This window comes from Macaca nemestrina, chromosome 1, assembly GCF_043159975.1.
Source record: "Macaca nemestrina isolate mMacNem1 chromosome 1, mMacNem.hap1, whole genome shotgun sequence".
NCBI lineage: Eukaryota > Metazoa > Chordata > Mammalia > Primates > Cercopithecidae > Macaca > Macaca nemestrina.
In genome coordinates, this window is record NC_092125.1 from 80,396,087 (window position 1) to 80,420,461 (window position 24,375).

A 24,375-nucleotide genomic window follows, 5' to 3' on the forward strand; every position below is an offset into this window, starting at 1 on the left:
TGTGCCTACTTGGCAATAGAATAAGCAACAAAAAGAGCCAACCACTGGAGAGAAGGGAAATATGTGCAAGAGCAAAACCTATCAAGGTTTAAGGGAAGGATGGGACACTGCAGGAGTGGTTGTCCTAAAGGGAAGGTCTGAAAACTCTTTCTGTAAAACTGGATGAAAACATGAGAGAATGGATGATTTAGAAAAAGAGCTTTAATGCAGAAATGAAAAATGTAGGAATTATAAGTAGTTTGTTGTTTAAGGAGAGAATTGGGAGTTGAAAATTAAGATGCAGGCAGTGATTTGTTCAGGCACCACCTTGTCTGGAGAGCTGAAATATCAGAGTCTTGTGAGCAGCAGAGAGAAGCCCAGAAGAGTTGTAGGAAGTGAGGAGGCGATTCAAGGCAAGGCAAAACAGACAAGGAGAAAGTAATTATGAGGCTGCAACTACACTCCAAGCGAGAAATGAGAATTGAAGGCATTGGTGGGAATGGAGGGACAGGAATGAATTCAGAGGATATCTGGCAGTTAGAAAAAAACAGCAAATGGAGAAAATTGAATTGGACAGTGAATATCACAAAATGAATATATTGGCCTACATAGCATAATCCATATATCATTAACTCTATTAACCTAATGATAGATTATAAAAAAGCGACACGTCATCAAAGTTTACATATATTTGAATACTGGTCATTATGAGAGACTCGGGGAGATTACAGAGACATAGGGCAAGACCTTATAGTTCATTATACCATCACTGTCTTTTGCATTAAAATAGTTCCTTGATTTTCGTACCCTCACGGGAGCTCCTAGCTTTTCAAATTTGACCATTACAATTAGTGCATTTCCTATGCATTTATGACTTCAGGAAAGGATATGCAATTTACTTTGAGTCTGTTTTTTTAACCAAGGGATGTGTTTCAACCAGCAGTTACTTTATTAAAAGGAAAAAAAGAAAAGGTAATGAGTTTAAAATCCCATTGGTTTTTTAAAGCAACTGGAAATAATCAATGTGCATTTGCAACCTGTTTCTAAATGTTCTTGGAGAACTGTTTTGAAGTGTCCTGCTGTGACCCATGTGATCCCAATAGAAGTGGTTTTGGAAAGATGCCTAATATAAGCTTATCACATACCAAATGAGCAAATGAATAGGCAGTTGTTTGTGGCTCCTTTGAAACAGTCAGCTGTGATCCTTAAGGAATAAGTGAGCAGAAGTAGAAACCAAAAATTTCTAAGCTGCTCTGATCTTTAGATTTAAGTGGAAGTTGATTTGCAAGCACAGCTCTGCATGCTGTGATGGTGTGCTTGGCAAGGCTGCTCATGCTAATTCGGCATTGATCTGTAGACTAAAGCAGAGGCCACACATTTCTGTCTCCTTTTCTCCTCGGGATTGCAGAAACTTCTACACAATACCTTGTCTCCTCTTCCAAGTTCTTAACAGAATTAGTTGATTAAGCACCATGTCATTCCTCTGAAGGAGAAGTATTTAAGCTGCCTTTGCAAGACAGTAGATGTACCCAGCTCAATGCAGAGGTGTGGGAAGGGGGTCTGACTAAAAAAAAGCTGCTGTTGCCTAACAGAACCTCCAGCTCTGCTCAAAAAGAAAGATCCCCTATTCCAGTCAGGCTCCTCTCACCCTCTGGGACCAACCAGGCATTTGTTCAGTGGCCTGGGAGTCCATGGGGGCCTCTTCAATGCTTGTAAATTACACAACACCATTTCTAGCACACTTAAAAACATTTATTTCCTCGCCTGCCCTTTCATGAAAGAAGATCAATATCCAGGATCTGTCCCCCTGCCCCCCACAAAAAAGTGCATCACCTACAGTTTCTTGCCACTCAGAACCTGAGATAGACCAGGTTCTAATCATACTCTACTGGATTAGCAAAAATGAGGCCTTGCCTATTTCTCACTCAAAGTCCATCTTAGTGGTTAATTTATCATCATCTTCATCATCATGCCACGCATCTATGTTCTTACTCTTTTATTTCTATAACTCTGGTTTTGTTTTTATTTTTATGATTTCAGGCCCTCTCCCTTGTGATTTGAGGCTGGAGTCTGTGAAATGAGATGTATTTTTTATTTAAAGCTCACTCTGAATGAATCTGATACGAAGCTCGGTTCAGGAATTCCCTTCTGTAGTCAAGTTAGGATATTTGATATTCTTGCATTTTTAAACATCTTACATTTTCACAAAGCATTGTACACATGTTGTCTTAATTGATCATCACCAAAATCCTTTGAAATATTCAAAGCACAAAACACAAATCCCATCTTGCAGGCGGGGGAATGGACACCAGAGAGTTAACATGCTTTGCCCAGATTCACAAAACTGGGACTAGTCCTAGACCTTATGCAACTGTGTCCAGCTTCTGTCTGGTATATCTGGCTGGAATGAGCAAAGAGAAGGAGAAGTGTTCCACCTCTTTGGGCAAATCCAGTCTTGCACCCTCACTGTGCACAGGCTTACAAACCAAACCCCGAAGCATCCCTCCTTCCCCTTCCATCCTTTCATTCCCCTTTCCCGTACAGCCAAAAAGCTACAGTACAGGAAGCCTCACCAGGAGGACTATTCCAATTTCTTCTTTTCCAGGTACCAATTAAATCCTCCCAGTCTCCATTTCAAAGGATCCATTGTAATAAAACTTTTTGAGTCTTTTTATTGGGCTTTTCTAAAGCCTCTCTTTACATCATTTTGCTTTAATATTTTCTTAAACAAGATATTCACTAGAGGGTGAATCCTGGGTCATTCACAGGTTAGGAGGAAGAGGAAAAGGTTGTGATTATCCCCAAATCCCAGCCCATCGTAAACTTATCAAGTTATACGTAGAGTCAGAGGAGCCCCCTCCATTTAAATAAAGGTTGGCTGTGGAGTGCCTAAATGCCCATAGGAGTACAGCTGAGCACTATTGTTGAAAAGGAAAAATAATTATTTGGAAGCAGAAATAAATTCCTTGCATCTATTGGAACCTCTGTTGATTTACAACCATAAGGTAATTTGCTTCAACTAACTTAATTTCTGTTCCCTGTTCAATTCCCTTGAGTTTTAAAGTAATGTTTTAATTCCCCTTTGAGCTCTGTGCTACCAAATCAAAGCAAAATTTATCCTTCTTTCATTTGCCAAAGCTGAGCAAATTTGGAAGAAGAAAATTACTAATAAAGGACAAAGGATTTTAAAGAAAACGTATTGTTTCATTTTCAGTGAATTGGAACAGAGTACAAAGAAGCTTAATCATTACATTACATCAAAGGAATATAAATCACATTATTCACATTTATAAATTGCTGACAACATGTGGCTTTTGAAAAGCTTGGGATGGGTAGGCCTCTGGTGGAAGTGGGAGGGAGGGACATTCTCTGGAAGTGAGTAACCCTTGAAGCCAGGATTAGGAGTGTTTTCCTATCTTTATTCCTTTTCCTCACAAGGCAGCCATTTTACAACTGGATCTCAGACTGGCTGTCACGCCATTGGCATTTCAACCTCTCCAACGCAAGGACTAAGAGATGATTTGAGTCCCGAGTGTCTATCCACTCTAGATGACTCTAGTCATAGAATCACAACACCGTCATCCTGATGGCCAAGCTGGGTGGACCTTCACAGCCACTATGCATTGTTTGGGGATTTTTTCAATGCCAGTTAATATGAGGTATCTTAAACATCCTTGAGCCAAACTGCTACCCACACCATGGATGGGTTCGATTGCTTCGGAGGTGACAGTCCAATGACCACAACCAAGGAGGATTTAACCAGGGGATTTTGTTACTTGCAATAATCAATAAGAAGTAAGGAGGACACTGGGGATAGTTTTCCAGAGTGCTGCCTCTCTGAACACAGGTGAAGGCGTGGGGTGAGGGCAGCACAGGCAGTCTCTGTTGATGCTTCTCTATATGTTGCAGGTATAAAAAATGGTGAATAAGCTTCCCCCAGAAGGGGTTTTTAGCAATGGTAATGAGGAGAGCTTGCCAAAGTTTATCTCTAGCTCTGGCATCTCTTCTTTCTGGAACTTTTTGAAACAACAAGAACTGAAGGTGCAAAAGTTACAACTGGGTAATTTTTCACAGGGTAAATATTTAAAACCCCAGGGACTCTAGGTTACAAAATGACCTGTGTCCTTGCCCTGGCTCCTCGGTCTGCTGAATAATATTAGGCCAGGATTTTTAACCTCTTTGAACTTGTTTTCTCATGTGTAAAATGAAAATAATTATTGTACCTACCTCATTGGGTCGTTTTCATAGTTAAGAGAGAAAAAGGTATGTAAAGTTCTTAAACACACTGCTCAATAAAGATGGTATGTATACAGTTGATTCTTGTTATTCACAGTAGGTGTTTATATTCTAGAAAGTTTTCACAAATACTGAATTAGTGAATACTGAACCATCACTCCAAGGGGGAATACAGGGTAGGTTCCTGTGAGCCTCTGTTAACAATATTTTCATTAATTGGTCAATACATAACCTTATCTTATGTGTTTTTCCACTTACAAACATTGTTGATTTGCTAACACTGAACTCACAGCCAAGAGTACTACAAAAGAAGTTTGTCTGACACAGATATTTTTCCCATAAGGCACATCACAGACTTCTATTGCTCAGGAATACTAGACTACACTTCAGCAGTACACTTGCAAGCTATTTTAACCGTGAAATCACCAACAAAAAAGCACCAAAATATGAAAATCGTGGCACTAAATAGACCCTGGAAAAGACACATGCTTATAGTATGAGAGCTTAAACAGGAAAACATGGTCTCCTTGTTGGGACCTCAGCTGAAATGTGCACATCAGGAATTCCAATTTTTCAGAGCTCTGCATATCTGCGAATAACCAAGAAAGCACAGTGAGTCTTGATTTGGGGGCTACAAACACATTTTAGTGAGTAGGCAAATTTGCAAATACAGAATCCATAAACAATGAGGATGGGCTGTATTATCATGATTAATCACCCAGGGAAGTAGACAAAATAGTTATTACTACTGCCATTTTGCAGGTGAGAAACAGACCCAGTAAGGTATTAGAGTATACAATGAGCAAGGTCTGGATGGAGCTCTTGTGCTGCACACTCCGAAGGGCAGCTCTCTCATCTTAGTGTACATGAAGGTACCCCCAGACTTGGTGCAGCAGCCCTGGGTCCGAAACCACATTGACTATTTATTTCTCAATATGACTTCTGTAAACTGTAGAGCCTGCATATATTGAAAACATTCAGCCAGTTATTTGTGATCTTTACTCCCAGATCCACTAAACTGATTATACTTACAGGCATTTAAAAACTGTGTCATAAAACAGAACTGGTCTCTGCCCTTAAGGAATGAATAATCACAGTTTCTAAAAAGCAAATAATTCAATTGACATAAAAACAACGAGTAGTCAGAAAGAAAAACACTTTTTTTGCATCCCGGGAAGGAAATTCTCATAGCACCAGTTGTTTACATATAGCAAGTCTTTGCTAAAGGAAAAGGTAATTAGTATTATGAAATGTGTTCATCACAGCAAAGCACTAAACTAGACACTGTATATACATCATTTCCCATCATTTCCTCTATTCATCACCATAATCTCATAGTGAAGTATTTCTTATTCTTATTCTACACATAAGCAAACTGATGCACAGAAAGGTTAAATAATTTGCTCAAGGTCACGTAGCTATTAAGTAGCATAGTTGGAATTTCAACACAAATACACTCAACACCAAAATCATCATTCTTTCTGAGATGTAGCAATGCTTAAATCCCCTTGGATTATATCTGATCAAGCAGCAAACCTCTAGAGAAGAAGCTTCTCATATCAGCATCAGTCTCGAGCAATTTTGAGCAACTTCAAAATCCCCTCTACGTCGTTTCTCACTGTCAACATTGGGTCACAATTATTATTTCTCTGCCCAACAGCACTAAAACTTTTTTTTAATTATCGGAAAAGCATGAAAGCATCTGGAAAAGACATGGGTTATACAAATGCAAAGAAGCAATTGTTTTTAAAATAGCCACTAGATTCTGGATAGAAGTAAGTTACCATTGAATTGCCGAGAGAGAGAGAGAGAGAGAGAGAGAGAGAGAGAGAGAGAGGGAGATCCCATATGACCCTTAGTAAAGGTCATTACCTCCTTGTAATTAAGTAATAATAATATTTTATCGTCTTTGGTCTAGCAATTGCTACTAATTCTAACTACTTATAAAATTTTAGGTTAACTTTAAATGGTTAACTTTATATAATAAGTCTACCTCCTCAAAGGTTTTTTATTCTGATTAGGTAAGTAGCTGGAACATTAACATAGGTAATTCTTCAAAACCATTTATGGTCTAAACAATGGTTGCAATACTAGACACCCATATCAAAACTGAAAAAGTCTAATTCAAATCCATTAAAGTCTAGTTCAATTGTACTTCTCTGTTTGCAGCTTTGTGGAAATTGGAATATGGATCTAACTCTGATGAACCCTTGTACTACTACTAATAAAGAGACAGTGAAATAAGGACAAAGGTAATCAGCATTTACTAAATTCTCTCCATGTCCCAATCACTGTGCTGTGTTTAGGATTTATTGCTTATCTATCTCAACAACCTTTTAAATATGTATTATTATGCCGATTTTAGAGATAAGGACATTAAGTTCAAGGTGATTGGTGTCTAAGGACATAAAACTCAGGAACCAGAAAATAAAATTTAAGATTACTAAGAAAATATTTAAATTATTTTGTAAAGGTGCCTTTTCAGGCCCATTAGAAGTAGTTAGTCACATATTGATAATTGTTGGTTTTTCCCCAGATCCTTTCTTTCAGTCTGCAAATATACTCACACATGAACACCTTAAAACATTCCTATGTTGGGCCGGGAGCAGTGACTCACGCCTGTAATCCCAGCACTTTGGGAGGCTAAGGCGGGCAGATCATGAGGTCAGGAGATCGAGACCATCCTGGCTAACATGGTGAAACCCCATCTCTACTAAAAATATTAAAAATTAACCGGGTGTGGTGGTGGACACCTGTAGTCCCAGCTACTCGGGAGGCTGAGGCAGGAGCATGGTATGAAACCAGGAGGCAGAGCTTGCAGTGAGCCGTGATCATGCCACTACACCCCAGCTTGAGAAACAGAGTGAGACTCTGTCTCAAAAAAAAAAAAAAAAAAATTTCTATGTTAACCCCTCTGCAATTGCCTCATTTTCCTTTCAAACAGCCAAACTTCAACAACTGCCACCTTCACTTCCTCATTTCTGTACATCCTCAGACCACCCCATATTTGGTCCTCACTTTTCTGCTGAAACAGCAGCTTCAGAGATCACCAATAGCTACCTGATTCCTAACACCAATGACCTATACTCCATCCTTATCCTCCATCCTTTCTTCCATCTCCTTTCTCTTCTGCATGAAATTTTATGAAAGTTTAATTCTATTACACATGTTATTCTGATTTACCTCCTACCTTTGTAATGAACTCTTTCAATCTACTTATTTCTTTTTCTTCTTTTCCTTTTGCTCCCCAAACTCGGGTACACAGTTTGATTTATCAAGAAATGTTAATGAGCACCTACAATGTGTTAGGCACCATGGGGGAAAATACCAATATGAAGAAATCATAGTCCATGCCCTCAAAATATGAACATCCATTCACTCAACATTTAATGATTGTGAGTTATGTGGCAGAATCTGTGTAGACAGATAAAAATTCAGCAACGCTTTCAGGTGTCATCATTGATAGGGGAAATCAATGCAAAGATAACCACCAAATTATAGCTAAGACTGAAGAACATTTGGATAAATAAGAACCAAGAATTGCAGAAGCACTGAGAAGTGAGTAACTAATGTTGGCAGAAAAAACCAAGGAAAGCTTCCCAGAAAGGTGATATGCAAGCTGTATAGGGAAAGATGAGTAAGAGGGGTGGGTGAGGAGAAAGGAGAGGTATGTAGGTAGGCAAGAAACCAGGAAGAAATGGAGTAGGAGCAAAACAAGCAAAACAAGCCGGAATATCTAGCAATCGGGAGAATGGATTGGAAAAGAGGAGAAGGGCAGCTGGGGTGGCCTATTCATTCATTGCTCTTGGTTTTCTTGAACTCTCTCCACACCTGCCTTTGTCAGCCGTTGTTCTCAATCAACATCACTATCTGAGTGAGTCCCAACTCTCCTTCTACAGCCTGTCCTACCATCCCAAATGCCTGATAAACAGACGTACTTGGGACGCCCACTAGAATCTCAAGCTAAATATTTCTAATACTAACTTAAAATCCTTCCTCCCAAGCCCTGTGTTCTTCTGAGTTTCCCTTTGTCCATAAATGATACTCACACATTCCCAGGCTCCTTAGCTGTGAGCCTTGTTATAAACTTTAATAACAACCTCTCATATCCAACAAACCATTAAAACCTGATTTTTTTTTTTCTATAAAATAACTCACATCCATCTCCTCTATTTCTTTCCCATCTCCATAGCTCTACTTCAAGCCCTTAACACCTCTTGGTGGGATGACTGCAGAAGCTTTCTACCTGACCTTGTTTCTAACTGGTTCTGCTTTCCCCCTCCTTCACCTTATTGCCACCAGACTTATCTTCCCAAAGTACAACTTCAGTTATGCCACTGTTTTCCATAGAAGTGATCAGCAGTTCCTCCTTGCCTTAATGAAAAATTTAAAATATTCCTGGTTCTTTTTTTATAAATGTCCAATATTCTCACCACTTTTCTTCCCATAATTTATGGAAAATTTCTACACTATTCCCCCATAAACCTCCATTCCCCCTCATGTTTTCCTGCTATTATGCTTTTATTCTTACTGCTTTCTTTTCCTAGGTTATGTCTTTGACTCCTTGTTCAAATTATACTATTTTCAGTTATTCCAACTGAATAACAGCCCCTCCAAGAAGCCTTCTCTGATCACCCTCAAATGATCTTTCTCTTTATCCCTTGATATGGTTTCAATCTGTCTTGCCACCCAAATCCGATGCTGAATCCTAATTCCCAATGTTGCGGGAGGGAGCTGGTGGAAAGTGATTGGGGTCATGGGGGCGAATTTCCCCCTTGCTGTTCTTGTGATAGTGAGTTCTCATGAGATCTTGTTTAAAAGTGTGTAGCACTTCCCCCTTCGCTCTCTTTCTCCTGGTCTGCCATGGTAAGATGTGCTTGCTTCTCTTTCTGCCATGATTGTAAGTTTCTTGAGACCTCCCAGCCATGCTTCCTGTATAGCCTGTGGAACTGTGAGTCAAGTAAACCTCTTTTCTTCATAAGTTACCCAGTCTCAGGTAGTTTTTATAGCAGTGTGAGGATGAACTAATACATCCCTCTTCTGAATATACACAGAATTTTATCTCTTTCTTTGCTAAAGCTGTCTCCATGCTGTTTGTGTGTTTCTAGTCCCCGGCTAGACTGGAAGTACCTAGAAGACAGGATTGCTGTCTGATTAACATTGCAATTGGGAAAGATGATATTATTTTTCCCAATTAGTCAGTCTTTACCCTTCATTGTAAGAAGAATTTACATCCTGGCCATTGCCAAAGAATTCACAGTGCTTCCGACAAGGAGGAGATATATTTTTCCATCCCAATGATGGTGGGTGGGCTAAGTGATAAGCTTTAACTAGTGGACTATAAGCAGACATGATATATTTCACTTCCAAGCAGAAGCTTTAAAAGACATTTTTTAATATTTAAGTCCTCCTTACTTCTTATTAATTGTTGCAAATAACAAAATCCCCTGGTTAAATCCTGCTTTGTTGTGGTCATTGGACTGTCACCTGCTAAGTGATCAAACCCATCCATTGTGTGGTTAATAGTTTGGATCAAAGATGTTCAATTTATCTCATATAAACCAGCATTGAACCAGCACTGGATTTTTTTTTTTTTCTGTCTCTCTTGCTCATTTTTTTCCTGCCAAAAGTATGGCAAATAAGGCCAGCTTCTTTAACCTGAGTCCTGGAATGAGGACACATATGGAGCAGAGATACAACAGCCAACCTCCTGCTGCTGCCACATAACATGAATGAGAAATAAATGCTTGTTGTTGGAAGCCACTGAGATTTGGGGTTGTTATTACAATTAAGCTGACTAATTAAGTACCAACACAGCACCTAGCCTAGAGCCTGGCATTAAGAAAGAAATTCAAGAACTACTTGTTTAACAAAAAAATTATAATCTGTTGGTATTTATTAAGGGTCTCTACAAACCACTTTCATTGCAATACATTGGTAGTCTAGAGAGAATAATAAAACTGGAGGTGAGATGAGCAATTGCATTCAGAAAAGGAAACAAGCAGTTCTAAGACTCTCATGTTACAAAGCAAAATTAGCGGCAGAATTAGGATTAACATTTTGTTTCTTGACTTCTATTCCACTGTTTTGTTATATTCTGTTTGTTTTGTCAATTATTTCCATAATCACACTTATAAAAAAAAATTTAATATCCTTCATATGGGATGTCATTTAGATCTTTTAGGTAACAGGGTGGGAAGGCACTAGTAATTAAACACAAAAAACTGGCAAATGGTATCTGTAAATATCGGGTCTCAGGAAAAAGAATTCGTGAAATCAGATAGTATAGTCTACCTTATATTTCATTACATAAGGATGGAATATGGTACCACCCTTATGAGTACAAAATGATATTTTGAAAGCAAATTAAGGAAGAGGAATGACTAGGTAATGGATAATATTAGGTACCTAAAACTTTCCTTAAAAAGTAGAATCTAATCCTAAAAAAAAATAGTGAATATGAGATGGAGGCTGTATAATAATACCCAAATCCAAAGAATCAGAAAAGTCTAGCAATATTAACATTTTAAAAACTTATAACTAACCTAATGAATCTGAAGAAACATACATTAACTAAGAGATTATCTCCATATAGTGTGAGAAATGAAAGCCCAAGAGCCCTGACTAGGGAACAAAGGCAAACTAAGGCTCTTCAGATTTCAGGCAATTCTTGGGGGTGCCTCAGGGATGCTTGATGTGATAGGGGCCCAACAGGCAGAACTTCAGGTCCCCAACCTCAATCAAGAGTAGCTCTGTCTTTACCTGCTTATATAATGGGCAGTCCTATCGTGTCCAGTAACTAAAAGTGTTTGGAACCAGTTCTCTTATAGACATACATTTATAGAGAGATGGGCTTGCCAAGCAATCATAAATTGATGTTACCAGTTAGTAAAGAAATCCAATTCAGATTCTCTGCTTGATAATCAATCTTGTGAAAGTAATTTGGCTTCATCAAAAATTACTTTCCAACAGAGAAGAGAATATGTTGACCAGTTGGCATGACTGCCTAATTAGACTGGAAGTTATATTTCTCATTGTAAATCAGTAAATCTGCGTTCTTGCTCATACAGTTCTCCCTTAAAAGGGTAGCTTCACAAACCTCAGTCTAATTCCAGGTACAAAGATAGAATCAAGTTTTGATCCTGGAATGCTGGGGATTTGCCAATGAAGCATGGTGTCCCTGCCAAAGAGATCCTCCTGGTGAAGTCTGGACCACATAATTGTGCCATCACATTCTGAAAAGTTGTCTGTATATTGGCATTATATGGAACATATGCAGATACATATTTATAATACATTAAGATCTTTCATGATATCTATACACCTAACTCCTGTATTTATAACACGTTACTCTAAGATACTAAAATAATATATTTAAAACCAAAACAGACTAGTATTTTTCTAAGTTAGCATTTCGCTACTCATATCCATGACTAAGCCTGAAAACTAATTTACAAATGGATGTCCTCAAATAGCAGGAACTCAAGAAATTAGCCCAAGCAATGGCTTTATACTGTTCCAGGGCCAAAACAATTGACCAGGCCTTGCCTCTTTTCCCCACCACTTTCAAACAGTAAACAAACACACACACACACACACACAGAGAGAGAGAGAGAGAGAGAGAGAGAGAGAGAGAAAGAGAGAGAGAATATTTCTGCTTTTACCTATTTCAGTTGTAGGACTTTTCTGAAGAAGGTTAATTTGAATAAAGAGTTTTTTGACCAAAACTTATTCAAGAAAGTAGAGATTAAGAGTGTTGAAGCAAATTACTCAATTTTACTCAGCCAAGTAAAGGAAATTCCGAGCAAGAATTTAGAACAAACCCAATCTGGTGTTTCTCCAATACTGATGGCAATGGGAGACAGGGGCAGGAGGATAGAAAGTGGGCAAGGAAAGGTGCTTCAGGAATCAAAGATAAGCCAGTTTGCAAGCCTGTGTGATATATCTAGCCCTGGAATTATTTGTGTTTTTACTTACTCTTTTCCATTTCAATTTAAGTCAATCATCAAAAGTCCTCCCAAGGGAAAAAAAGTACAGCATATTAGTAAGTAAGCACAGGAAGCTCCATGATACATAGAGATTTTTTATTTCAGAAGACCAACAAATCAGTCATGAGCTGGAAAATTACTTGTTAAGGTTCAGTAGGGTTCCTGGGAAATGGAATATGATTTTTATTGTGATTAAATGCTATGGTATAGACAAACGATAAGCAGTATATTTAACAAGATACATAAAAACAGTGGAGAAACCTTTGCTTTCTTCTTCACCCAAAAGAAGAGACTGGGGGGACCAAAAAGGATTTTCCATACTCAACAGGTAGAAAATGAAAAACAAATAATAGAAAATATTAAAAACCCAAGGAGAAATGCTTAATGCTATTTTTAGGCTCCCTTTTGATAGCATATTTTAAAAGGTCAGTTGTGATATAGAGTATGCATCATTTATGATGGAAGATAAAAAACTAAATTGGACTTGAGAGGGAAGTGATTCAAGATTGCTTTTTAAAGTAGTGTGTTCAAACCAGTAAAGGGCAATGATACCCATTGCTGGACTGATTGTTTCAATCAAACCTGGCTGTAAAAAGGGACTTCTTTAAAGAAGGTAGATGAGGATACACAACTGGTAAACAAAATCAATTAATGATGCTTTTGATAATAAGAGGATTTTAAAACAGACAAAATATTAATTGGCAAAAATGGAAAGAAAGTGTAGAAGATGCAATTAACCTGGATTTGTCAAGAACAAATTATCAGACAAACATAATTTTCTTTTTTTTTTTTGTTTTTGTTTTTTTTTTAATTTATTTATTATTATTATACTTTAAGTTGTAGGGTACATGTGCATAACGTGCAGGTTTGTTACATATGTATACTTGTGCCATGTTGGTGTGCTGCACCCATCAACTCATCATTTACATCAGGTATAACTCCCAATGCAGTCCCTCCCCCCTCCCCCCTCCCCATGATAGGCCCCTGTGTGTGATGTTCCCCTTCCTGAGTCCAAGTGATCTCATTGTTCAGTTCCCACCTATGAGTGAGAACATGCGGTGTTTGGTTTTCTGTTCTTGTGATAGTTTGCTAAGAATGATGGTTTCCAGCTGCATCCATGTCCCTACAAAGGACGCAAACTCATCCTTTTTGATGGCTGCATAGTATTCCATGGTGTATATGTGCCACATTTTCTTTTTTTTTTTTTTTTTATTTTATTTTTTTTTATATATATTTTTTAATTTATTTATTATTATTATACTTTAAGTTGTAGGGTACATGTGCATAACGTGCAGGTTTGTTACATATGTATACTTGTGCCATGTTGCTGTGCTGCACCCATCAACTCGTCATTTACATCAGGTATAACTCCCAATGCAATCCCTCTCCCCTCCCCCCTCCCCATGATAGGCCCCGGTGTGTGATGTTCCCCTTCCTGAGTCCGAGTGATCTCATTGTTCAGTTCCCACCTATGAGTGAGAACATGCGGTGTTTGGTTTTCTGTTCTTGTGATAGTTTGCTAAGAATGATGGATTCCAGCTGCATCCAAGTCCCTACAAAAGACTCAAACTCATCCTTTTTTATGGCTGCATAGTATTCCATGGTGTATATGTGCCACATTTTCTTAATCCAATCTGTCACTGATGGACATTTGGGTTGATTCCAAGTCTTTGCTATTGTGAATAGTGCCGCAATAAACATACGTGTGCATGTGTCTTTATAGCAGCATAATTTATAATCCTTTGGGTATATACCCAGTAATGGGATGGCTGGGTCATATGGTACATCTAGTTCTAGATCCTTGAGGAATCGCCATACTGTTTCCCATAATGGTTGAACTAGTTTACAATCCCACCAACAGTGTAAAAGTGTTCCTATTTCTCCACATCCTCTCCAGCACCTGTTGTTTCCTGACTTTTTAATGATTGCCATTCTAACTGGTGTGAGATGGTATCTCATTGTGGTTTTGATTTGCATTTCTCTGATGGCCAGTGATGATGAGCATTTTTTCATGTGTCTGTTGGCTGTATGAATGTCTTCTTTTGAGAAATGTCTGTTCATATCCTTTGCCCACTTTTTCATGGGGTTGTTTGTTTTTTTCTTGTAAATTTGTTTGAGTTCTTTGTAGGTTCTGGATATTAGCCCTTTGTCAGATGTGTAGATTGCAAAAATTTTCTCCCATTCTGTAGGTTGCCTGTTCACTCTGATGGTAGTTTCTTTTGCTGTGCAGAAGCTCTTTAGTTTAATGAGATCCCATTTGTCAATTTTGGCTTTTGCTGCCGTTGCTTTTGGTGTTTTAGACATGAAGTCTTTGCCCATGCCTATGTCCTGAATGGTACTACCTAGGTTTTCCTTTAGGATTTTTATGGTATTAGGTCTAACATTTAAGTCTCTAATCCATCTTGAATTAATTTTCGTATAAGGAGTAAGGAAAGGATCCAGTTTCAGCTTTCTACTTATGGCTAGCCAATTTTCCCAGCACCATTTATTAAATAGGGAATCCTTTCCCCATTTCTTGTTTCTCTCAGGTTTGTCAAAGATCAAATGGCTGTAGATGTGTGGTATTAATTCTGAGGACTCTGTTCTGTTCCATTGGTCTATATCTCTGTTTTGGTACCAGTACCATGCTGTTTTGGTTACTGTAGCCTTGTAGTATAGTTTGAAGTCAGGTAGCGTGATGCCTCCAGCTTTGTTCTTTTGACTTAGGATTGTCTTGGAGATGCAGGCTCTTTTTTGGTTCCATATGAACTTTAAAGCAGTTTTTTCCAATTCTGTGAAGAAACTCATTGGTAGCTTGATGGGGATGGCATTGAATCTATAAATTACTTTGGGCAGTATGGCCATTTTCACGATATTGATTCTTCCTATCCATGAGCATGGTATGTTCTTCCATTTGTTTGTGTCTTTTATTTCACTCAGCAGTGGTTTGTAGTTCTCCTTGAAGAGGTCCTTTACATCCCTGGTAAGTTGGATTCCTAGGTATTTGATTCTCTTTGAAGCAATTGTGAATGGAAGTTCATTCCTGATTTGGCTCTCTGTTTGTCTGTTACTGGTGTATAAGAATGCTTGTGATTTTTGCACATTAATTTTGTATCCTGAGACTTTGCTGAAGTTGCTTATCAGCTTAAGGAGATTTTGGGCTGAGATGATGGGGTTTTCTAAATATACAATCATGTCATCTGCAAACAGGGACAATTTGACTTCTTCTTTTCCTAACTGAATACCCTTGATTTCTTTCTCTTGCCTGATTGCCCTAGCCAGAACTTCCAACACTATGTTGAATAGGAGTGGTGAGAGAGGGCATCCCTGTCTTGTGCCAGTTTTCAAAGGGAATTTTTCCAGTTTTTGACCATTCAGTATGATATTGGCTGTGGGTTTGTCATAAATAGCTCTTATTATTTTGAGGTACGTTCCATCAATACCGAATTTATTGAGCGTTTTTAGCATGAAGGGCTGTTGAATTTTGTCAAAAGCCTTTTCTGCATCTATTGAGATAATCATGTGGTTCTTGTCTTTGGTTCTGTTTATATGCTGGATTATGTTTATTGATTTGCGAATGTTGAACCAGCCTTGCATCCCAGGGATGAAGCCCACTTGATCATGGTGGATAAGCTTTTTGATGTGTTGCTGAATCCGGTTTGCCAGTATTTTATTGAGGATTTTTGCATCGATGTTCATCAGGGATATTGGTCTAAAATTCTCTTTTTTTGTTGTGTCTCTGCCAGGCTTTGGTATCAGGATGATGTTGGCCTCATAAAATGAGTTAGGGAGGATTCCCTCTTTTTCTATTGATTGGAATAGTTTCAGAAGGAATGGTACCAACTCCTCCTTGTACCTCTGGTAGAATTCAGCTGTGAATCCATCTGGTCCTGGACTTTTTTTGGTTGGTAGGCTATTAATTGTTGCCTCAATTTCAGAGCCTGCTATTGGTCTATTCAGGGATTCAACTTCTTCCTGGTTTAGTCTTGGAAGAGTGTAAGTGTCCAGGAAATTATCCATTTCTTCTAGATTTTCCAGTTTATTTGCGTAGAGGTGTTTATAGTATTCTCTGATGGTAGTTTGTATTTCTGTGGGGTCGGTGGTGATATCCCCTTTATCATTTTTAATTGCGTCGATTTGATTCTTCTCTCTTTTCTTCTTTATTAGTCTGGCTAGTGGTCTGTCAATTTTGTTGATCTTTTCAAAAAACCAACTCCTGGATTCATTGATTTTTTGGAGGGTTTTTTGTGTCTCTATCTCCTTCAGTTCTGCTATGATCTTAGTTATTTCTTGCCTTCTGCTAGCTTTCGAATGTGTTTGCTCTTGCTTCTCTAGTTCTTTTAATTGCGATGTTAGAGTGTCAATTTTAGATCTTTCCTGCTTTCTCTTGTGGGCATTTAGTGCTATAAATTTCCCTCTACACACTGCTTTAAATGTGTCCCAGAGATTCTGGTATGTTGTATCTTTGTTCTCATTGGTTTCAAAGAACATCTTTATTTCTGCCTTCATTTCGTTATGTACCCAGTAGTCATTCAGGAGCAGGTTGTTCAGTTTCCATGTAGTTGAGCGGTTTTGATTGAGTTTCTTAGTCCTGAGTTCTAGTTTGATTGCACTGTGGTCTGAGAGACAGTTTGTTATAATTTCTGTTCTTGTACATTTGCTGAGGAGTGCTTTACTTCCAATTACGTGGTCAATTTTGGAATAAGTATGATGTGGTGCTGAGAAGAATGTATATTCTGTTGATTTGGGGTGGAGAGTTCTATAGATGTCTATTAGGTCTGCTTGCTGCAGAGATGAGTTCAATTCCTGGATATCCTTGTTAACTTTCTGTCTCGTTGATCTGTCTAATGTTGACAGTGGAGTGTTGAAGTCTCCCATTATTATTGTATGGGAGTCTAAGTCTCTTTGTAAGTCTCTAAGGACTTGCTTGATGAATCTGGGTGCTCCTGTATTGGGTGCATATATATTTAGGATAGTTAGCTCTTCCTGTTGAATTGATCCCTTTACCATTATGTAATGGCCTTCTTTGTCTCTTTTGATCTTTGATGGTTTAAAGTCTGTTTTATCAGAGACTAGTATTGCAACCCCTGCTTTTTTTTGTTCTCCATTTTCTTGGTAAATCTTCCTCCATCCCTTTATTTTGAGCCTATGTATGTCTCTGCGTGTGAGATGGGTCTCCTGAATACAGCAGACTGATGGGTCTTGACTCTTTATCCAGTTTGCCAGTCTGTGTCTTTTAATTGGAGCATTTAGTCCATTTACATTTAAGGTTAATATTGTTATGTGTGAACTTGATCCTGCCATTATGATATTAACAAAATATTAATTGGCAAAAATGGAAAGAAAGTGTAGAAGATGCAATTAACCTGGATTTGTCAAGAACAAATTATCAGACAAACATAATTTTCTTCTAAAAAAAAATGCTGGGAATTTTGTATGGGGTGGAGCCATAGGGTTATATGTGGACTTTAAAAAACATTTGTATGGAAAATAAGACTCAGAAACAGCAAATCACATAAAACCATTATGGAACTCAAGAACTGTACAGTGAACACCATTGCCTTCACCATCCAGGTCAAGAACAGAAATTTTCAGCCTCCACAGAAGACCTTCATGTACCTCATTCTAATCTCAGCCTCCTCTTTGGACAGGGAATAATTATCATTTGCATGGCAATCACTTCCTTGTATTTTTTTATATATCCATGTCTGTTGGTTTCCTAGGGCTATCATAGCAAGTTTATCATAAAGTGGGTGGCTTTAAACAACAGAAGTTTTTTCCCTCCCAGTTTTAGAGGCCATAAATTCAAAATCAAGGAATTGGCAGAGTTGGTTCCTCTGGGGGCTCTAAGAGAAAATTCATTTTATGCCTACTTCCCAGCCTCTGGTGACTGCTGGTAATCTTTGGCATTTCTTGATGTGTAGCTGTCTCTATCTCCAATATCTGTCTCTGATTTCACATGGTCTTCTCCTGTGTGTTTATGTGTCTAAAATCTCACTCTCCTTTCTCTTATAATTGGATTAAAGGCTCAGCCTAAATCCAGGATGCTACCATCCTAAGATCTTTAACTTAATTACATCTGCAAAGACCCTATTTTAACATAATTTCACATCTACAGGTACTAGGGGGTGAGGACTTGGATATATTTTTTAGGAAATATTGCCCAACCATTAGACCATGTGTATATCCTTAGTCTCAATAGTTTAATAGTGCCTATTTATTATTTTTAATGTGTTATATGATTTAACTCTCTTAATCTACAGATCTCCCTCCATCCCTTTCTTTATTAAAGAAAATCTGTTGGTATTTATTATTAAGGGTCTCTACAAACCACTTTCATTGCAATACATTGGTAGTCTAGAGAGAATAATAAAACTGGAGGTGAGATGAGCAATTTTGAAATGTAATTTTCTGAATTACATTCAGAAAAGGAAATGAGCAGTTCTAAGACACTCATGTTACAAAGCAAATTAGTGCTTTGTAACAACTTATTAAAAGGGCTGAGCCCTTTAACCTGTAGTTTCCCACCACCTTGATACAGCTGCTTGCTCTAAGACTCTAAGACTCCTTCCTTGACCAAACTTTAGATAGGCTTCTCTGAGTCCTCTTTTTGACTAGGTCTTGTTCTTGGGCCCTGTCTTTGGCTTGGCCAATCCAAATTGCAGCAAGAGTCCTGCTGAATCAGTTTAGCAAAATTTCCCCCATCCTTGATATTTGATCACTCTTGACATCTGATTAAATCCCATATCCCCCATCCCTGATACCTGTTTAAGTCTGTTTTGTGTTGCTATAATAGAATACCTGAGACTGGATAATTTATAAAGGAAAGACATGTCTTTATCTCTTGGCTCTTGTGGCTGAAAAGTCCAAAAGCATGATATCGACATATGCTCCACTTCTGATGAGGGCCTCATGCTGTGTCAATATGGCAGAGAAGCAGAAAGACAAATGAGTGTGTGCAAAGGGACATGCACAGAGGCTGGGCTTGCTTATAACAACCTGCTTTCATGGGAACTAATCTATTCCTGTGAGAGTGAGAACTCACTCACTTCAGTGACTCATGAGAGCAATGCCCCCATCATCTAAACACCTTCCACTAGGCCCCAACTCCCAACACTACCATATTGGGAATCAAATTTCAACATGAGTTTTGAAGGGGACACCCTCAATCTATAACAATTATCTAATCACTCTTGCCTATCTACAGCAAGAATCCTGGTAAGTTATTAGAATCCTCCTACTCTTGAGAACTCCTCTTGGTTATTTTTCATCCACTGGCCCCCTCACCCTGCTCTTTCAGCTTAAATTCTCACTTTTCCTTCTGGTATTCAGAATTGAGTTCAGCTCAACACCAGTCTCGTTTTCCTATTGTAGTAGTTTCTGAATAAATCAATTTTACTGCTTTAACTAGTGTCTAGCTCTTGTTTTCTTTGATAATCCATGGTGCAGTTCAATATGTTCCTTTGTCCTCTGTATTTTATATAAATGGGCAGCCGGATCTGGAAAATGGGTCAGACTCAGGTTCAATTCTCTGGGCAAATATGTAGGTGGTGGTGGTATGTTTTTCAACAGGAGGCCCCATTTTATCTGGTTGTTTCTTTTTCTGATATTAGCAGCCTTTGATGTTCAATGACTACATCCATAAATTGTGATATCCTAATACTATCATTATTTTTTCCATTTATTAGCTGTAATACTATAATAATAATAAAACACTTCCTGTCATCTACTCTTTGGCTCCCCAGTAAGTTATATTTCATGTAGGGAAAGCATGAAAAATGCTTCATCCTTTTTCTCTGCAGTTTTCAAGATGATAAATTTGTCCCATATCATCCTTCAAAAATGACGAGTTAAATTTTTATTATGAATTCATGAACTCAAACATAACTGTTGAGTCTTAATCAATTGACATTATCATTCTTACTGTCATTCAAATTTTCTCATTTTGTCTAATGGAAGCTTCATAAAATTACCTCCTATGTGTTTTTAACACAAACTCCATTAGTCTTTAATCGTTTCTCTGTTATCTGGCATGACAAGATGTTTTGAGCTCATCTGGTACATTTCTTGCACCAGAAATGGAATCTCCAAGAATCGCTGATTTCTATCAAGATTATAGTCTTTCGCAAAGGGAGATCATTGTTATTTGGTTAGTCATTGTTTCTAGACCTTTGCAGTGGACAAAGCTAGAAAGTTTACATTTATACTTCTATTTTGAGAAATAAAGTGCTTCATGAACCCATACTGATATTTCATATTTATATATACATACTGATAAATATGTATTTATATATACATACTGATAAATATATACAGATATATATGTATATGTGTATATATTTTTCTATATACATACACATATCTGTAGGCTTTTGTTTTAACTCCTTCTGTGATAAAACATCTGTGTCTCCTTTATTCCAAATCAAGACTCCTGGTTTTCATAAATACACGGAGTGATACACTTAGCCTATAGTTACTCATGTGCTTTATCCCATTTAAGTCCCAGTAAAACAAGTCTAATACTAAAACAACCAAAACAACTTCTTCATTACCTTCTTCCAGTCTTCTTCCAGTCTTCTCCTGATTTTTTATATTTTACTATATCTACATTATAGGAGCATATAGTCATTACATATTATACTCTCTCCCTTTTCAGTCCTTCTTAAGTCTAATTTCTATAAGTAAATATATATTTAATGCTCACCACCATTAATTATGTTAATATTTTGTAGACATTTTGATTGTCTGAAATCTGCTCTCTAGCAGGTACTCCAAGAATGCCAGACAAGAACAATACTCCCTGAATTTTTGCATGTTGATAACATTTTTTTCTATGCCCTTTATACTCGAAAATAAGTTTGGGTAGATACAAAGTGTTGGGCTCACATTTTCTTTTTTGATTGTATTAACTATGTTATTTCATTTTCTTCTAGCACAAAGTGCTGATGTTGAAAAAATCTGATAATACTCTATTATTTTTTCCTTATAAATCACTTTCTTTTTCTGTTAAGATGGCTAAAGAAAATTTTAGTTTGTTTCACTTTAACCTCAAGTAATTTTAGGAGAATATGTGTTGGTGTTTGTCATTCTGAGATTATATCCTTAAGTATGCAATATGTTTTTTCAACATGTAGTCCAAAACATTTTTTCTTAATTTCAGGGATGTTTTCTCCACTGATCGTTTAATATGGTCTAATTTATTTATTTATTTTTTTAGGATGCTCAGAATGTTGGACCTTCTTTTTCTAGCTTCATTATTTGTCACTTTCATAAAATCCTTTACATTACAGTTGCCATTTCTTTATAATTATTAAAATTTTTCTCTTTTTTAGGTTCCATTTATCTTAAGGTATAATCTGCTGTGTTTCTTCTCTTGTGTTTATCGTTTTAGTCCTCTTTTTCTGAAATAATAATAATTATTATTATTATTATTTGGGTTTTTTTTTTTTTTTTTTTTTTTTTGAGATGAAGTCTCACTCTGTCACCCAGGCTGGAGTGCAGGAGTGCAATCTTGGCTCACTGCAATCTCCGCCTCCTGGGTTCACGCCATTCTCCAGGCTTAGCCTCCCAAGTAGGTGGGACTACAGGCGCCTCCTGCCACCACATTCAGCTAATTTTTTGTATTTTTAGTAGAGACGGGGTTTCACCGTGTTAGCCAGGATGGTCTCAATCTTCTGACAGCGTGATCCACCTGCCTCAGCCTCCCAGAGTGCTAGGATTACAGGTGTGAGCCCCTGCATATGGCCCTGAAAAAAATTATTTTTCTTCTATTTCAAACTCTTTTTTAAGATCTGTCATCATCTTTCTGAATTCTCTAATTCTGATTTGTGTTGCTCTGTCATGATTGATATCAGTTTCTTAACGTGTTTCATTACTGTTGCTCACTTTTATGTGAAATTAGGTTCTTGAATTGTAAAAAGAGGCATGGTTCAAATAGCTTTTCTAACTTAAGAAAGCTTTCCTTTCTGTTGTTTTGGGGTAATGTTAGAAAGTGTGACAGCTTGCTTTTTGAGACTTTCTCACTCCATTTACCTCCCACAATTTTATCTGTAAATTCTTTTTCTATTGTTTCTACTGCCCTGGTGGTGGATTCATTTTGATTCCACTTCTAACAATTTCTCTTGCATATGAGGCACTGTCCTGAAACAGCTGGTAAATTTTAAGAGGTCACAGGACCTAGACTGTTCCACACCCTGGAGACCTCATGATGAGTCCACTATTTGGGAATGATAACACCTGTCCAAGTTTTATTTCCTGTTCTAAAGTTGGGCCCCTCTGCTTTCCAGTGAATACTTGTTGGCTTTCTCCTCTTCTTTGATTCACTAAATTCTCCATTGCTTTCTTCTGCTTCCTCCTACACAGACACTGATACAATGCTCTCATGTAAGTCTTGGGGCTTTTGGCAAGTTCTTTCTACCCAGTTGCATTTTGGGCTTCAGGAGTCTATCCTGTTCATTTTATTGTAAATGTTATCCATGGGATTTGTGTTCTGCTATCTATTTTCTCTGACTGTGTTAAAGAGGATATTCAAAGACATTTAACAACTTTGTAGCCACCTCCACCTTCCCAGAATGCCTCTGTTTGTACATATGTATTTTGACCTGCACAAAGAACTTATGCCATAATAATGAACATCTATGGAATGTACATTTCAGTTCTAGATTACGTTTACAATTTCTTTACACAGAGACTATCTCATATATAGGTTAAGGGGGGCAATTGCATGAGTGTCTACTATCTTCTGTACATAAGCCACAGAAACCAACAGTTCCATCAGCTTAAAGCACAACACAGAAAAATCTAGAGCCAATATTAGCACCAGTTTCTTAAATACACAAACACACGCAAACACACACATGCATATGTACATTCACATCTGAACTGTTGCCTGTTGACCTAACAGCTGGAAGTTGTCTATCAGAAAACATGCCATAAAACAATAAAGGAATAGTACTGATCAGTTTGGTTCCAGTGCGTGTTAGCAGGCACTTTTCCAACATTCTGAGTAGTAGCAAAAGGGTCTTTATATTATACCCTTTGAATCACTCCATTCAATGACATGGCATCATTTCACCTAAACTTGAATGGGTTTTATTGTTACGTGTTATTGAAAGTGTTCAATTTGACATATAAAAAGTAGAGCAACTAGAATAGATTCATTTGAAAAAATCAGAGATACATTTGAAAACTGCTATAAAAAAACTAGGTGAAAAGGGATCCCCTCAAATCCTGAAATAAAAGGATTTATGTCAACATGGAGATTAACCACTGATAGGTACAAAACTCTCACAGTATCAGCACTTGTGCAAGATGGAGTGCAGGGAAGGCAACAGTGCTTTAGACAGCCCTGGAAACAGAACTCAAAACCATTCACAGGTACCCGCTGGAAAGCAGAAGCATCGTGGGCAGTTGTCAACTAGAAGGGATTTTGGCAGACTCCAATCCCTTGTGGAAACTCTACAGCAAAAGCAGCCATTTTCTTCCATATTAATCATAAGAAAAAACATGAGATGGAGAGGAAATCTGTAAAGTAAAAGACATTTAAAGATATATATCAACCAATGACACAACTGAAACCTTGTTGAATACCAATTCAGAGAAATTAAAACAATTAAAAAGCCAGTAAAATATGAGCAAAGAGTGGATACTTAATTATATTAAAGAATTATTATTAACTTAGGTGTGACAATATTGCAGTTACGCTTTTTTAAATAGTTCTCATTTTCTAGAGATGCATATGAAATATTTACAGAAGAAATTAGATGACATTTTGGATTTACTTCAAAATAATGCAGGTGCTGGGGATGGGTGGAAATATAGATAATGGTATACTATCCATGTAATAATGATCATTGTTGAAGTCAGGTACACTGGCTTCATTATACTAGTTTCTCTATTTCTATATATGTTCAAATTTTTCTATAGTAAAAAAATAAAAAGGAGATCTTGAACTGAACAGATATTGAAAGAGGTTAAGAGGCAGAAGGCTACATCAATTGAGGGAGATGCATATTTTCAAAGAAGCAGGAAGAGAAGAGACACAAACACAGGCATCACACAGAAAGCCACGCACACAACTCACGGCTCCTTGGGATGCTAACTGACTTCTTGGTCTCTCAGAGATTATGTCTGAAAGAGAAGCAAAGTTGGATAAAGATTATATTCAGGGAGGCAATTAATTAAACAGTTTTAA

The 24,375-nt window shown here is 37.6% G+C and overlaps 1 long non-coding RNA gene across 6 annotated transcripts in view; it reads right to left on the reverse strand.

Moving 5' to 3' along the window:
• Nucleotides 1–24,375, reverse strand: part of LOC139358989 (uncharacterized) — a 226,661-nt gene that overhangs the window by 62,696 nt on the left and 139,590 nt on the right. For 4 of the 6 annotated variants that reach the window (XR_011614501.1, XR_011614499.1, XR_011614498.1 and 1 more), the window contains one exon: nt 23,563–24,311. The exons of the other annotated variants lie outside the window; for them this stretch is intronic. This is a non-coding gene — a long non-coding RNA (uncharacterized lncRNA). The remainder of the gene's footprint in view (nt 1–23,562; nt 24,312–24,375) is intronic. 6 annotated transcript variants of the gene reach the window in all.